At 29.1% G+C, this 17,661-nt stretch overlaps 1 protein-coding gene across 2 annotated transcripts in view; it reads right to left on the reverse strand.

Moving 5' to 3' along the window:
* The window catches only part of LOC148306786 (organic cation transporter protein-like), a 69,636-nt gene that overhangs the window by 27,494 nt on the left and 24,481 nt on the right, over positions 1-17,661 (reverse strand). Inside the window, exon 1 of one of the 2 annotated variants that reach the window (XM_088264384.1) lies at positions 2,868-3,464. The exons of the other annotated variant lie outside the window; for it this stretch is intronic. The gene's annotated coding sequence lies outside the window, so the exon portion shown is untranslated. Of the gene's footprint in view, positions 1-2,867; positions 3,465-17,661 lie in introns of those variants that run through there. 2 annotated transcript variants of the gene reach the window in all.

Here is a 17,661-nt window from a genome sequence, read left to right on the forward strand (position 1 = left end):
TAGTCTGGTTGCTCCATCCGAAGTCGGATGCTCGCCGCGAACGACGTTACGTTACGATGAAATGCTCCGATCAGTCCCCACCTTTATGATGCGCTCAGCTATATGTGTTCGCCGTGAGTTCACCGCCGGAGCGGACCGTTGTAAGCTCGAACCCGTGGACACGTCAAATTGTTGCAATCGCGGAGCGCTACTTGTTTGCCATCAAAGTGACTGGCTTAAGGATTTGTGTAACAAAATAATAAAATCAAGTAAGTGCATACAAATATGTGGCTATTAATTAAAAATTATAATTTTTGACAAGGGAAAAACATTTTCTTCAAAAGAAAAAAGGTAATAGAGAAATTCTAAAATATTCTTCTTAAATGACAATTAGTATTTATACTTAAAAAAAAAAAAAAAATTATAGAAAGTGTTTGAAAATTTCTAATTATATAGGGATAGATGTGGATTTCTAACTAGATATAAAAGATCATTATGAAATGCGTTGCCAACTTCAAGTACGTGCAAATAAAAAAGGTAATGCCATCTATCAGCAAACAGCCTTTTCATATGCATACACCTATTACTTTAAAACGATCATATAATAAAAATTAAATTTAAAAAATTTAAAATCATACTTTTAAATTCAGAGAGGAAGTAAACCTGTCTAAATTCGTTTATTGGATTACGAACTATTAAATTCATTAATTTTTCTCAGAAAGATGTCCGAATGATTTTTTTTATTGGCGATTCTCAATCAATCAAGAATATTATAATTCGGATTAGCAGTTTCTTTTTCAATTTATAAACACGTTCCCATATCAGACACGACTTATGTAAATTGTGGTGTAAATGTTTTCAAAATACAATTTCTTGTTTCATAATTAAAAGGACGAACTTTTTATCAGATAAAAATCACTATGAAAAATCTTATTAATATTTGCTTATCAACTGCCCAATATTCACTGTTTCTATTATATAATAACATATGCTACAGTTTTCATTAAAAAAATCTACCGACAATATATGTGTGTACTTATTCAAATTTCATTTAAATTATTAATTTTTTTAAATACATTATTTTACTGCACAGTGGAGAGGCAGTTTTGTATGCGTAAACTGAGTCCATGTAAATCAATTTACGAAATTTCGCATATTGGATACAATCCCGATGTACAGCCAGTGTATATGTAAATATGTTAGTATCTTTAAATTCACTTAATTTAAATTTTAGTTTACTATTATTTCTTTCAATCGTTTACGTTACGTTCTTATAAATATATATTATTTTAAATACTGAATTTTAAATCATGTATATGCCATATGAACACAAGACATTTGCACACGTTACATCAAGGTTTGGTAGGTTTTGTATAAAGATGAACAAACAAATATGTATCTTTTAAGGTTTCTAATAATAATAAAATAAAGTAAGTGCGTTGATTTCTTACTCAAAATTAATTTCATGGCAAAAAGCAAGGTATTATAAAAAAACTGTATTATAGAAATTTCTCACTATTGCTGAAAGAGTTAGAATGCCATTTGATAGTTGCATGGAGTTCCACGAGAAAAATCACGCAATAGGTCTTGCCTACACAACGCAGTTTTTCAAGTAGTACCAAGTTTTGTAAACACGCACAAAGGTTTGAATACCGTGATAATCCCTTTAGATTGCAGTCTCGGCGGCGTTGGTTTATGTTCCCTCGGCGATGAACCGAAACACGGCCAGTGTCCTTTAGCGGATTTGTGCTTCCGTTAGCAAATACTATAATAATGTACCGCGTGCGTATTAAATCCGATACTCAACACAATTCTCCCAATGCAATGGATGCTAGTGATGCAATCGCATTGGAGTTATCACTGAAAAGTATCAATCTGTATCGAGTAACACCAAATATCACTGCTGTAGTGATTTCACAACCTTCATGGTCGTTAACTTATAACTGGAAACGTTATAACTTATTGTACTTTTATATATGAAAGCATTCGTAGGGAATTTACAATATGCAGGAATATAATTTATTGTTTTTATTATTTTACTTATCGAATATAACATTCCAATGACTTATAGTTATTACTCTATAACAAAGGAGTTATTATTTTTCATATTATTTTTTAACATCTCATCAAAGATGAAGAAGAATATGGAAGTCTGGGCATTTACGGGGCTGACGACCGTCATAGCCTGGTTTAAGTGATCACTTTACACACGTGTAATATTGATCAATTCTACTCACTATTACAACCACACTATTGTTTCTATTTATTTGATAATTCAGCACAAACAAGAAATTTGTTAAAATGATAATAACAGGGCTTACGACTTATTATCTGCTGGTTTAAGGGTTTACATTATACATTTACCTATTTATCCGTAATTGTTATAAAATTTTGAAAAAAAATCATACATATGTGACAACAAAAACTCAAAGTTTTTTTTTGCTAACATTTCTTGGTGAAACTGCATTGTATATAATAAAGCAAAAACCAAATAACTTTACCACGTTTATCTTATTTGACTAGTTAATGGGTATCGAAGCTACCAAAATCATCAGACTGGTGAAGAAATAAAAGTGGAAAAAACTATATTCATAGTGGTTGTATAATTAAATAGGTAAGAACTGTTTGAAATTGATAAGTTAGCTAAAATCTTTCTTAATGCACGTGAGATTGTTTTACAAATTATTTCACATACACATAAAAAGCTCTACAAATGCCCTGACTTCTATATTCTCATCATAATATACTTCTTCATTTGTGCTGAATCAATCAAATATAAATAAAAATTCTCCTAAGAGGATTACAACGTAGACTTTATACATATGCACGAGTAGATTTGGACACACTCACAATGTTGTTAACAATAATTTAAGCATGTATTTACTTACCTTGGCTGAAACTAGATATTTTTGTTCAGAACTATACTTCGCTGAAGTTTATTGTTCCTGTATTTATCACTACACGAATAAAGCTCCGAAAACTTTCTGTCACAATACAAATGGAAACCTATTTTCAGCCATCGCTTGAAGCGAGTAAACAAATATTTTGGTTCTATTTTATGCGTTTACATTCAAAATATAAAAAGTCCAACACCGATATTACAAAATCCACACCACAAATTCAATACAACACGTACATATGCTGTTAGCAGCGCAATATATTTACGTTTACTTTATATCATAAAGTTATTTTAAAATCTAAAAAACATGACACAAATATCTGAATTTGTGCGCGGTTGCAATAAAACATCAGAAAATTTAAACGCAAAAGTCTTATCACTGAAATTCGAATGAACTATTGTAATGTACTAATTAACAAGATTATTTTTGCTATCAGGACAATTAATATTCAGAATTTTTGATTGTTTAATTAAGGTTTCCGGTAAGTTCGCGAGCTGATAGTGGTTCGAGAGTGACGTCGGGCACTACAGGATCTCGCGCGGGAGCTTCATCTATACTGACGGCCGCAGAACGCCGCGGTCCACTATTTACGTCTATCGCGGTACGCGGTGCGCCAGAGCGCCGGCACATCTGGGCTTTACGCGTCGCCAACACCCGGAAAATCGGACGCTCAATGACCGCGCGTCTTGCGAGAACCGAATATGACAAAAGCTAATAACGCGGCAATGAGGTTAATTATTGCAAGGTACCATATCCCCTTAACGACTATAATAACACGATGAGTGTGTTTTAATCTTTGTTCGCAAATCTGGGTTCGTCAACTCAAAAATTATTTTATATTATATTTATATTATATTTTGTCCGCCTCAGTAGTGTAATGGTCAGCATGCTCGCCTACCGTTCTGGAGGTCCCGGGTTCGATTCCCAGGGGGGTTTAATAAATAAAAGTGATTTTTTCACTCTAATATTTATTCAATATTACACTGGACTGGTACCTGAAGTGGAGGGCTGATCACCTTTCCTTCATGTGTAATCGATCGAGATAACACTGCGTTTATATGAAGCAGTGCCCTATGCACCATTGGGGTGCGGTAAGGGTTTTATTATTATTATATATTATTATATAAGTTTTGTACTGACGTTTCTTGATAGAACTGCATTTTATAGAATAAAATTATAAATAATTTTTCGACATGTTTTATAGAATAAAATTATAAATAATTTTTCGACATGTATTTTATTTGACCAGCGATCGGGCATCACCAGTCTGATGATGTCGGTAACGACGAAACTCAATCGCTGGTCAAATAAAATTTATATGGAATAAATTATATACTTATAAAGTTGTTATTTAATTTAATTTTATATTGTCAATCATGGGTAGAATGGTGAATGTTACAGTGTATACAGTGATCACTTAAACTAGCATATTGATCGTTAGTCCTGTAAATACTAAAGTTTTCACTTATTATTTCATCTACTCGTATGTTGATATATCAATATATGGTAAAATAACACCCATGTTGACAAATCTATATTTGTATTCAAATATTTGAACACACTCGAAATATTTTGATTAATGGCAAAACAAAGGCTGATAATTTTTTTATCATATTTTAAAGCACCGCCTAGTATGCAAAATAATTCGGGAAGAATATTGCATACAGTTTATGAAGGTTTCTACTAAAAAAATATACTCAACTCAACCATAAATGGTGCCGAGAACTAACATGTGAAATAAGTTGTCAACTTCCTATATTTGAGTAGTATGGTTGTCAGACATGGATAGAATGGTGAATATTGCATGAGTAGAATATTTTTGAAGAGTGAAAAATTAGCACACCAAAAAATTAGTCAATGTTTCTTGAAAATTATTAATCGTTTGTTTTCTCCACAGTAGCTTTCACAAGCTTCACAGTAGCTTTCACTTTTTCAAATATTTTTATTTTCCTCTCATATTATCCATACTATTCCTCCTTTATTTTCAATCCTATGTGGCAGTAATATCCTTCACTGTATGGTCCTTCACTTTTTATTTTTATTTTATTTGTATACATTTATTGAAATCACAATTTATACATATTTAGAACTTTTTCTTGGTGGGTACCAAGCCACCTTGTGTGTCTTGTCGGTGGAGTTCTTTTCAAATACATTTTTTTTGTTTTTAACTATTTTAACCTAATATAGACACAAAAAAAAAGAAAAAATTAAGAATGTAAAGAATTTACAATTTTCATAAAATCAACTCTTGATCATTTACCCATTCCTTTATTTTGCCTTTGTTCCATAATTTATTTTGACCTCTAACATCCGTCGGCAACAAATTTAAAATGTAAAACGATATATTTTCATTTGACTCCATCAAATACACCCCACTTCATGATTAAAAACGGTAGCATAGGGCTGGTCAGCACTTCATCATTTAACCAACAATCGAGTCAACGCCGCGTTGTTTTGATGCAGTGCCCTATGCACCAATTAGAAGAATGACTGAAAAAATTAAATTTACAAGTGATTAGTCATTTCCATCCCTGTTTTCATTAATGTATCGCACTTCATCATACGGATACGTAAATGGTGAAAGAATTTCGTATTTTCGATACACGTTCAAAAAACTTATAATTATGATAATATAATTAAAATATAACTTTGTTTAAAAATCATTATAAATATTTTATTAAAACTTAATTACAATGTCTACCGGTTTCGAAGCTAACCGCTTCTTTATCAAGACTAGTGATTAGCTTAATTAAGTTATAATTAAATATTTATAGTGATTTTCAAACAAAATTAAAATTTAATTATAAAATACAAAATCACAAAGTTAGTACTTCAAATATTAATTATATTATAAATATGAATCGTATTATAAATCTGCAGTTTATGGACACAAGTTTAAAAGAAATATCATATCGTACGTCAAAAATATTCAATGCATATTTTGAACGCCTATGACGCGCTTTGTAAAAAATACTTCATTTGATATTCAAAGAGTCTAGGGTTTTCGCCAACTCGTTTGTTGTCGTTAGTGCATAAAAGAAACTGAACCTTTTGTTTTCGTTTTTCTTTCCTTTTCAGTTTTCGTTTTTTAACTCTTGATTTTCTTTTGTTCTTCTTTGCATCGTCAAATTTATTTTGATCGTCTGACAATCCACTCTCAAGTCATGTATGTAAATAAAAACAATATATCGTTTTCATCTGTCTTCCTTTGTTTCACCTACACATATATAAATATATAAATATATATATATATATATATATATATATATATATATATATATATATATATATATATATATATATATATATATATATATATAGTAGTAACCCTTATCCGCACCCCAATGGTGCATAGGGCACTGCGTCATATAAACGCAGTGTTATCTTGATCGTTTACACATGAAGGAAAGGTGATCAGCCCTCCGCTTCAGGTACCAGTCCAGGGTAATATTGAATAAATATGACAGTGAAAAAATCACTTGTATTTATTTTACCCCCCTTGGGAATCGAACCCGGGACTATATATATACATATATATATATATATATATATATATATATATATATATATATATATATATATATATATATATATATATATATATATATATATATATATATATATATATATATATATATATATATATATATATATATATATATATATATATATATATATATATATATATATATATATATATATATATATATATATATATATATATATATATATATATATATATATATATATATATATATATATATATATATATATATATATATATATATATATATATATATGTATATTTATATATAATAATATAATATTTAAAATATTGGTGATAATAACAGGTATTTCAAAAAAAAAAATTGTAATTGAATGTTTATTAAAGAAAAAAATCTTAAATTCAAAATTTCCAAGTATATAAAAAAAAACTATCGAATATCATTGAAAATAAAAAGGTTTTTATTTATTTAACAATATTATCCGTATAAGGCACTTTACCAGACGAATGAAAGATAGCTTGTAAATTTCAAATACATACATTGTAAAATTTCAAATATAAAGGTGATGTTTTTTTTAAAGAATAAACCTCAATGTCCCTGTTTTAGATGCTCGCGTGCAGGTCGGTAGTGAGGAAAGCGGAGGAGATATGAAAAATATTTCTTGAATTCATTTTGCAATTGGTGGAAATCGAACCCGCGACGCCAGTATCGAGGTCAAGCATCTACTCAACTTCATATCAAAACATTGAGCAGAGCGGTGAGCATTACACAATGCATAAAGTGTCATTTAAACTAGCCAACGGCAGATCGTTGGTTCTGTAAATAGCAGGGACTTCTATATTCTCTTCCCAGAATAATACATTGGCATTGCTTACTAGATGGCTGCTCGTGATGACAGACGGTAATGGAAGAGTTTGTTACTACATAAGGCGCTGACAGTTTAGCTAAATGTGATGTAGACACGAGAAGAAGAAGAAGAAAAAAACAACATAACCGAAATGTAGGTTGATCCAAATGCATTAATAATTCGTTACAATTATATATCTTTACATAATTGCTTGGTCTTTAATGACAATTTTTTAATCGTCATAATTAAAATGATTTTCTTAACCTGATAATTAAACATACCATCGCACACGATACATATACTAGTGTCATTATGCAATTTATCAATTAAATCTTACTACTGGTATTTTAATAAAATACTTTATTTTATTATACATATACAAACATTAATAAAAACTCGCAGTTATTTCTTGGAGGATATTATAATCCAAAACATAAACAACCGAAATTATTCTTTTCAACACCAACGTATGGTATGTATTTTTGTTTACTTGGAAAATAGAAATAAATCAATGTTTTATATAAATTAAAACTGATATTGACAATAACATAAACGTTCAATCAACAGAGAGAAGAAATATTTGATTTTTCTTATTTCTTAAAACAAACATTAGGACATGATTTAAATCCCAACGATGTTAAAACATCGTGTCGACAGAATACAAGATATATGTATGGGGGATTTTAAAATTTATATCGTGTTTCCTAGATTTTTATTTATTGTTTAAAAAAATGGTTTGTTAACGAAATATTTAGGAGTCAATAAACAACTATCACAAGTTTACCATTCGTCCAGCTAAAATACTTTACTTATGCTTTTGTATTTTTAAATAATTATCGTTCACCTTTGATGTTGAATATTAAAAATATACAACAGTAAAAATTGAGATATTTCAATGAATCATGACTTAAGAAATATTAAAATTTAAAAAGAAATATAAGTGATCACAAAAACCAACTATTGACAGATCTCAAGCCCTGTGAATGATCAGATATTTATATTCCCATATCAATGACATGACTTTTAATTGGTTAAGCCTTTTTTATCTTATTTTTGAAATTGTTCTTAATTAACTCCATTTTGAACTACTACTACTACTACTACCATCACGCCGTTTCCAGGGGTAGGCAGAGAGGATGGAACGCCACACTATTCTATCCTGACATACACTCCTCGCCTCCTTCACATCCATACATCTAGTCATATATGCCCTCCGATTACGCAGACTTTTAACACCGCCAGATTTTAGGTTCTGATTGATCAATTTGAACCAAATAGCAAGCATTTCATAAACATATTTAAATTGCTTTCTAAAAATTTTTTTTTTCGTGTCTTAAAAGTCTTACATATATAGATGATCGGTTCCAGAAATTGAAGAAACAATATTTATTTAACTTTTTATTATTCGATTCTGTATTGTTACAATAATTCTACGGGTGTTATCATTGGAATATGTAACAATTTAATTTTTATAATTAGATATTAAAAATATATATTTGTAGAATTAAACTCTCGTTACAAGAATGTGCGAAATTTTATGTATGTATATAAAATACGTGAGAGGGAATAAGATGCGCCAAGTTTTAATGCGAGACGAAGATTTGTTTTTAATGCCCATCCAACGTGAATGTTGTTGAACTGCGTGATTCATGTTTCTAATACATCAATGTATTGGCATTTTGGAAAGATGGATAAACGTTATGGTACATCTAACTAACTACTAACTAACTAACCATCACGACGCTTCTCCGCAAGGGTAGGCAGAGAGAATAGAGCGCCACACCACTCTGTCCTTGCAAACATTCTTCGCCTCTTCCACGTTCATGCATCTCCTCATACATACCCGCTGATTGTTACGACTCCTAACCTGACCACTTTCAAGTATTTGGCATACCTGATCGTGCCATGTTTTTCTCGGTCTTCCTCTGCTTCTTTTCCCACTAACATTCGCCTCATAAATTGGTTTTACCGTTCTTTCCTCACTCATTCGTTCTACATGTCCAAACCATCTCAACACACGTTTCTTAATTTTATCGATAATGCTTATCTCAGCTTTGCATTCCTTCCTTAATTCACTATTCGCACATCTATCGTACATCGTTTTGTCGCACATTCTTTTGAGAGATCGCATTTCAACTGCATTCAGTCTACTTTCATCCTTCGTTACATCATGGTACATCACTTTTAGTAAAAAAATATCTCTGAAGCTTGTAACTTACAGAAAAGATGAAGCCATATTGTAATATTTGTTTATTATAAAAATAAAACACTTATCAAAGAACTACATCAAAGAAAACTAATATAAACAAGGCTAGTTTAGAGAACTAGATATTCTCATCAACAGGTAAAAATACTAACTGTTTTTTTTTAAATCTGTAGTGCTCGTAACTAATCTTGTTAAAAAACATTCTCTTTATCATCCATTGTTATCTTTGCGTAATATACTTCTATAAACACTTATTCATGACTACCGGTTTCGGAAAATCATTCCATCGCTAGTTCATTAAAATAAAAAAAATACGATTCGACATTTGCATAAAAATAACATTTTGAAAGACAGAAAGAAGACAATTGAATCACAATGGGAATATCTTCAAAAGTGGACTCGAAGTAAAATTTAGTTGGTTATTTGTAGGTAGTTTAGTTTGAACATTTCTTTAAAAATCAATTCTATTTTTGTACACCTTTTTTATTTATTTTTAATTGAAAAAGAAAGATTGTATTTCTTGTATTTATAATAAAAATATTTTTTTTAAAAACATGCATTTGTGTGCAATAAGTACAAACTAATAATAAAAAATAGATTCGCTACGAAATTCGTTTAAGCGGAAACAATTTCCTTCCTTAATGTCCAATCCAAAGTATCCTGTGTAAAATATCTATAGATTAGATTTAGTAAAATAGTAAATGGGAAAGCGGTCAATTATTTTAAAAACCTTTTTTCAGTAAATATTATGTGATTAAAAATATATACATATATCTAGTACGAGGTGAAATATTAAATACGAGTTCACGAATACGAATTTTATGAATGAATTACTCTGATTTCGGTCGTGTTTGGCGCCCATACAGCAGACGTCACATCAACACGCCCAATAAATAAAGTCCGATCTGTCAAATACACCAAAATAAGTCATTTATAATAAATGATCATGCGTACTATCAACTATGGAGGAAAAAAAACTGATGGATGAAATTGAGATTTGACTCTCTACTCATTAAAAAAAATATTAATAACTCTGCTCAAAAATAATTTATAAAGGAAAAATAATATTATTAAAACTAAATTTTGTTTTATAAATCACTAAAAATATTTCATTATTACTTAATTATAATGTGTACCGGTTTCGAAGCTAACCGCTTCTTTTTTAAGACTGATTAATACCTAAACACCATCTACTTCAAAACCGGTAGACATTATAATTAAGTTATAATAAAATGTTTACGAAGTTAAATTTTAATTATAAAATGGAAAATCAAATTCAAACTTCAAATATAAATCATATAGAAACATAATAATCTTAATTGGATGAGTGTAGAGGTAAGATCCATTTATTAAATGAATTATTTGTTACAAGATCAAACTTATAACAGGATCACTGGATATGTTCAATAATCACTTATTTTCTATGATTGTGAAATTTTAAAATGCTCTCCTGTAAAATATTGAGTTAGCAGAAGTGACTTTATTCGTAAGACGTATTGATATCACCTCCTTTCCTGGTACAATTATCCTTAAGGACACCCGCGTCACATCACTTCAATCATTCTCAGTGGGTCACCGCTGCCTAGGGTCTCGCTTGACAGATTTACATACTACCGTTACAAACACACGATTTACGAATAGTTCCTTGGTATGCGCAAATTATACTTTTATGTTATATCTTAATTGTAGAAGACAGAAACATCAAAAAAATATTTATAGTTATTATAATTGTCCGCCTCCGTAGTGTAATGGTCAGCACGTTCGGCTACCGTTCTGGAGGTCAGAAAATAAATATAAGTGATTTTTTCACTGTCATATTTATTCAATATTACCCTGGACTGGTACCTGAAGCGGAGGGCTGATCACCTTTCCTTCATGTGTAAACGATCAAGATAACACTGCGTTTATATGATATGCACCATTTGGGTGCGGATAAGGGTTTTATTATTATATTATTATAATTAAGATATTTTTCTTTTATTTATATTTTGCACTAGCTGCACCTGGCCACGTGTTGCTATGGCAGCTGAAATAGAAAAGAAAATATGAAATATATACTTAGACTGTAAAAACGCGCACCTATCTGAATGCAAAGTTGTGCCAAATTTCAAAACGATTGGTTTTTAATTTTAGTAGATTTTTAATTTTGAACAAACGAACATTATCATTCTGATTTGAATAGATTTTGTTGTTGCTACACAAATAAATAAATAAATAATGTAGCACGTATATTCAGAAAAATTTAGGAAATTTTCAGTACCAATTTTTAAGTATAAATAAATATTACATATTTACAAAAAACATCTTAGTATTCGTTATGTTTTTTATACTTATTGATAATCGTGATTTAATTTCACATTGAATTCAATTTTTTTCCAATATAAGTTTTCATCAGTTTGTGAACATAAGTACGTATATTATACATACATATATTGTCTACATTGAACAATACTCGTATATTTAAAAGTTTTGTAAAAAATATACAATTTAAATAATTCCATAAACTGATTTTACGCAAATACCTTTACGACGATATTAATTATTGAATTGACTTAAAAGCAGAAACAATGGATTTTCCAAGTATGTAATGATAATAACATAATTTTCATTGAGGTTAATCACAGCCTACCTACTGCCGAGGTGTTTGTTTAATTATGCAAGGAAATGCTATTGTTAACTAGGTATGTTACATGCTTACTTGAAACTAAATTATTCCTTTTTTTAATGGGTATTTAGAGAACATTACTTTGATAGATATTAATTATAATGATTTATGCATTATTTATTGAACAGAACTAAACATCATTTAATGATTGGCAATATTTTGTTGTTCTACTTAAACTAAACCTTTTCCATAGTTTTTAGCAAATTGTATAGTAGTCTGCCATCATAGTAGTGTGTAGTGTCATAATAATATATTTCAAAAGTATTTTATTACTTCAATAATTATTTAATACTAAACTCGTATCTGAAGCGCAGGACGGATAAACTTGTGTTTAAACTATAAAATTAACATTGCCCTATGCACTATTGGGTGCTGGGTACTTAACATAAACTAACTTTTATTTTATGCATATCGCTCACTGCTTTCAACAACGTCATATACCAAAAATTGTAAAATTTTAGTTGTGCATGTTTTCGGAATGCCCAAAAATTGTACTATATCCCATCAAAGGTGGCATATTTTAACTTAATATTTACCCGCTACAGGGCAAAAAGTGTTGTTTTTGCATTTTGATGAAAAGGTGTCGTTTAATTTTTTTTTATAATACAATAAATATTTTTCAAATGGATAAAAAACCTTCAGGTTTTACCTAAAAAGATCTGTTGCACAGTCAAAAGTTCAATAAGTGGCTTGATATTTATTTTTAATACATTTTATTTTATTTTTAAACTTTAAAAACGATCTCCTGAAAATCAAGTTTTTTGATTGACGACGTTGTTGAAAGGAGTGAGCGATATGAGTTCATAGTTTTGTAAGAAGTCTGACGATTCACAGTAATTCTATGTGTCACCATAACCTAATCTTACCTCACCTTTTATAAAATGAACTTTTTAAATAACAAAAATAAAAATAAAATGTTCATGACATTCAAACCTTACCTACTCCCTAATCCCTGTGTACCATAAAATGAACTAAAAATAATAATAATAATGCATTCTGAATTGTATGTTTATAATAAAAAAATGTTTAAAGCATATTCATAATTTTAACCAACCGAGACTCATATCGTGTAAATCTATCTAAAACATAATCATGAATATAATGTGCTTACTATGAATAAACGATGTTAACTATGCAACCGTTATGCAATAATTAATAAGGCACTGCACATCACTGCTCGGTTGAAATAAATCATTCAATCATGAAATTCTGTAATGACAAAAAACCTACCAAATGTCATATATTGGATGCGATGAATTAAAACAAAAAAATGTTAATTTCTCAAATATACGTCTCATTCTGACTGCGATTTTTGCGTTTTAATATTTTGGGCCAAACCTCGAAAATTTATCGTTTTGATTTTTGAAAAGTGTTTCTCATTATCCTTAAAATATTTACTTTTTAATCTCGGGTGTCCTTCACCCCTTTAAATATGTCCCTTATATGTAATGGTATTCTTTATTTTCCGTAAAAATTGTTAGCAACAAAAATAATTTTCATAAATTTATTTACAAAATATTACATGAATCATTGCAGATTTTAAAATTGTTTAAAAATTTGAACACTTGTATAATACAACTTATTGAGTTTTATTTCATTACACATGGCTAGTTTCGAAAACAACATTTGTTTCAAAAGTCAAAAGTCAATAAGTGGTATAATACAAATGTTTTTTTTTAAATAATCAACATGTCATTCCACAATGTTCATGCCGAATCAATAAATAATATGATTTTTAAAAAAAAAATTTTTTTTGGTTAATTCAAGGATATTGCTTCTTAGTAATAAACTCACCAGCTTATATTTATTATGTACAAATATCCTGTACAGTAATTAATTAATTAAAAATACATTTTATACTCAATTTATAGGAAAACGACGGAAGCTGTGACAAAATGGTCTCGTAACATATTTATTCTGATATATTGTATTTACCTACAGCATAAAAAGTAAATCACTGTCGCAGGAGCATTGGTTCCCGATTTACAGCCTGTCTCGACCTTGGATTAGTGTTCGGCAAACTCATTAGTCAAAAGAGAAAAACATCAACAACACAACTATTTAGATTTTTTTTGAGAGTCAAATTACTTTTACGAGAACCCTCTTTTCTAGAAGTCGGATAAAAATAGTTATACAGAATAATACTATATACGTTACATTTTATAAAAAATCTTTTATATATTATAATTTTTTTTTAATTAAAATAAGAAATATTTGTGATTTTGTTATTTAGACAAATATTTCAATTTCATGCTTTTTCTGTGAGCCTAAGCCGTTAATTATTAGAAATAGGTATCAAATTGTGGTAGAGTGGGTTTGAACCGAGAAACTCTGACTTAATAAATAAGTAAAACTAAAAAAAATTATTTTTTTATCCAATTACAAAAAAAATCAGTTTTAATGCGAATGGGTCTATCATTTTCTTAAAAAATCGGTATGTCATGTTTTCAAGTTATTGTTTTCTTAAATTTTATGGACAATTCCTTGTTTGAATCAATAAGACGATTTCAATTATTAATATTTCAATTGGCTTTTCATTTTTATTTGGCAGTCACCCAGTAAAAGAATGTTTCTGCCAATGTAAAGTGTATTTAAAAACAAAATAATAATAAAAAAAATATAAAAAATAATTCAATTTTCATAGTTAAAATGTGTTTACCTTGATTTGTCCACATATTCGGGCTGACAATTTTTTTACAACATTTTGAGTGTGTCCAAATACTTGTTCACAAAATCTGGATTATCTCCAATTACAGGAGTTATATTCATATTATTTTTTGACATCTCATCAAAGATGAAGAAGAATATGGAAGTCTAGGGATTTACGGGGCTGACGACCGACAAAGGCTGGTTTAAGTGATCACTTTACACACGTGTAACATTCACCAATTCTACCCATTATTGACAACCACACTACTCAAATTCTTGGAAGTTCTACATATATATAATATGTATAGTTTTTAGTTCTAGTTTTATATATTTATATATATATATATATATATATATATATATATATATATATATATATATATATATATATATATATATATATATTTATATATAAATATATATATATATATATATATATATATATATATATATATATATATATATATACATATATATATATATATATATATATATATATATATATTTATATAGAAAAAAATAATATGACAATTTTTTTTTTGAAAATTCTTGTAAACGTGAGTCAAATAGTGATTGATCTACATTCAGCTGCAACAAACGATATTATCAACCAAAAATATCACTTTAATCGTTATTAAGGACACTTAAATGACATTCATTTATGAGAGTACTGGTTTTCTCAGAATATAAAGTGGTAAAGGATCGATATTTTTTTGAAGGTAGTAAATTTAGTAAAATGTGACGTCTAGTACTAACGTTACAACAAATAATATTTTATATAAATAAAATAATTACTTTTATTTTAATATCTAATTTTATATTTTATATAGGCACTTGAGGCGAAAATTTTACTTCACTTTAAAAAAAGAATTATTGTATTTATATTTGTGAAGATTGCATAAAGAATGTCCACTGGAAATAAGAGTAAATCTTTGAATTCCATGTACAATTATTTTTATTTTATTTTTACTTTTTGATATTAGGTTACATTAATATTGAAATAAATAAATCTTTGTGTTTCAAATTGTAAAAGCGCGTGTTTATTACAATTGACACGAGTACGAGTGTCAACAAGGTAAAAGAAAACCTCTTCATCAATAGGAGTACTTATACATCATTGCAATAATGTTTTAAATATAAATAAATACTACCTTTTGCCCATATTGACAATAACAATATTGGAAATCATATTGCCTTATTTTTCAAATTACAATCGAAAGGGTACTTATATGTTACTAGATATTATTGCAGACACAGTAAAATGATACTGTGTCCATGCCAAAAATTTAATTTAACTGATGGGACCCACCCAATAAATTATTTTTAGTTGTTTGAAAGGAAATTGGTAGTATAATACTAATCGATATTATCTTGGGAAATTTCTGTCATCAAACAAAACAATTAATGATTTTAAAAAAATCTTCTTCTTGATTATTACCCATGCTTACTTCCTAGGCACAATATATGGTCTCTACAATGCTTATCTAAGTTATCCTGTAATGCGCCATTTCCGTTCTTCCTCCTAGGGTAGTCCAGCATTCCGAAGTTCCGCTAAGTACAGTCGGTAATTGATCGTCAGCGGTCTTCCGGGGTGCCGAAATCATCGGAGTTGGAAAAGGAAATATGAGGGGTTAATACACTCATGCTGCATTCTCAGAACGTGTTTCAAAATGTCCATCTTCTAATTTTAAGGACTTTCGATATGCGGGCCTGCTACGTTCTTCTCCTTATTCCATACTAAATATTGTAAGAATATCCAATATTTGCCCCAGACAATGCATTTAAGAAAACTTTCGAGTTTCTGCTCTGAGCTTTGGTGAAGTCCCACAACTCGCATCCGTAGAATAGCATTATTAAGAAACAAGCTTTAAAGAGGTGACACTTGGTTTTTGTCAAGTAAAGCAGTGATTCCCAGACATTGCGTATTTTGTTGAATTAAATCCCCCTATACCGTTGAGATAAGTACCCCGTTATTGGAGAGAATGTTAATAGACGTTATTTTTTTTAAACTGTATTTTATTTAAAAATTACTCATTTCAGTCATTTCTGCTGATTTAAATGAAAAAAATACTATGTAAAACATTAACCCCTTATAACGTTCCCCAATAGCGCGGTACCTATGGGAGTTAAATGTATATCTCCTGTCATTCCGAGTCGTATATTCTATTCTTTTTGAACACTACCGTACTCTACCATGTGTGTTGCAAAATTAAAAAAAAAATTAATCATAAAAATATTTTAAATCTGCCAAGTATTGAAATATGTACTTTTAAATAAATGAAGAAGCACTAAAAGTCTTAGGAATCATTATTTTGCATGCATAGTAAAACCAATAATATTCTGGTATATACTATGGAGATCCATTTTAATAATATCATGTGCTTTCTTACTCGTTATTTGGCAGCTCTTGAAATGTGTATTTTCAATTTAAGTACTAGCAAATGGAAAGCATACATCAATTTTGTTTTTAGATTTAACAGAGACTAATGGAAAATCGATTTCTCACACATAACGAAAATGTTGACGGGCGGCTAAAAGTATTTTCTGGTGCTATGATTTGAATTCTGGTCGGATATTTGGATCTTTTTTATGTATGTATTGTATTTTATTACATGTATTAGATGGATTTTTACTTGGTAAATACAACTCTTTCTGAAAATCTTTTGTGACTTGTTTCGATGCATTCAACATCATAATCAAATACCATTTAATGATGCTGAATACATCTAAACACGTGTCACAATAGATTATTGAGAATGGTGGTATTTACCAAGTAAAATGAATAGACATTTAAAATGACTCCCGAATCAATGGTATTGACAATTTTTTTAATTGTACAAATATTCATAAATTGTGTTCAAGAGTTACTATTTTTGTCTAACTTAGAATAGGGTCTCATCCAGTTAGTC

The sequence above is a fragment of the Brachycentrus maculatus genome, unplaced genomic scaffold (genome assembly GCF_059751285.1).
Source record: "Brachycentrus maculatus isolate JH-2025_06_01 unplaced genomic scaffold, ASM5975128v1 h1tg000226l, whole genome shotgun sequence".
NCBI classification, from domain to species: Eukaryota; Metazoa; Arthropoda; class Insecta; order Trichoptera; family Brachycentridae; genus Brachycentrus; species Brachycentrus maculatus.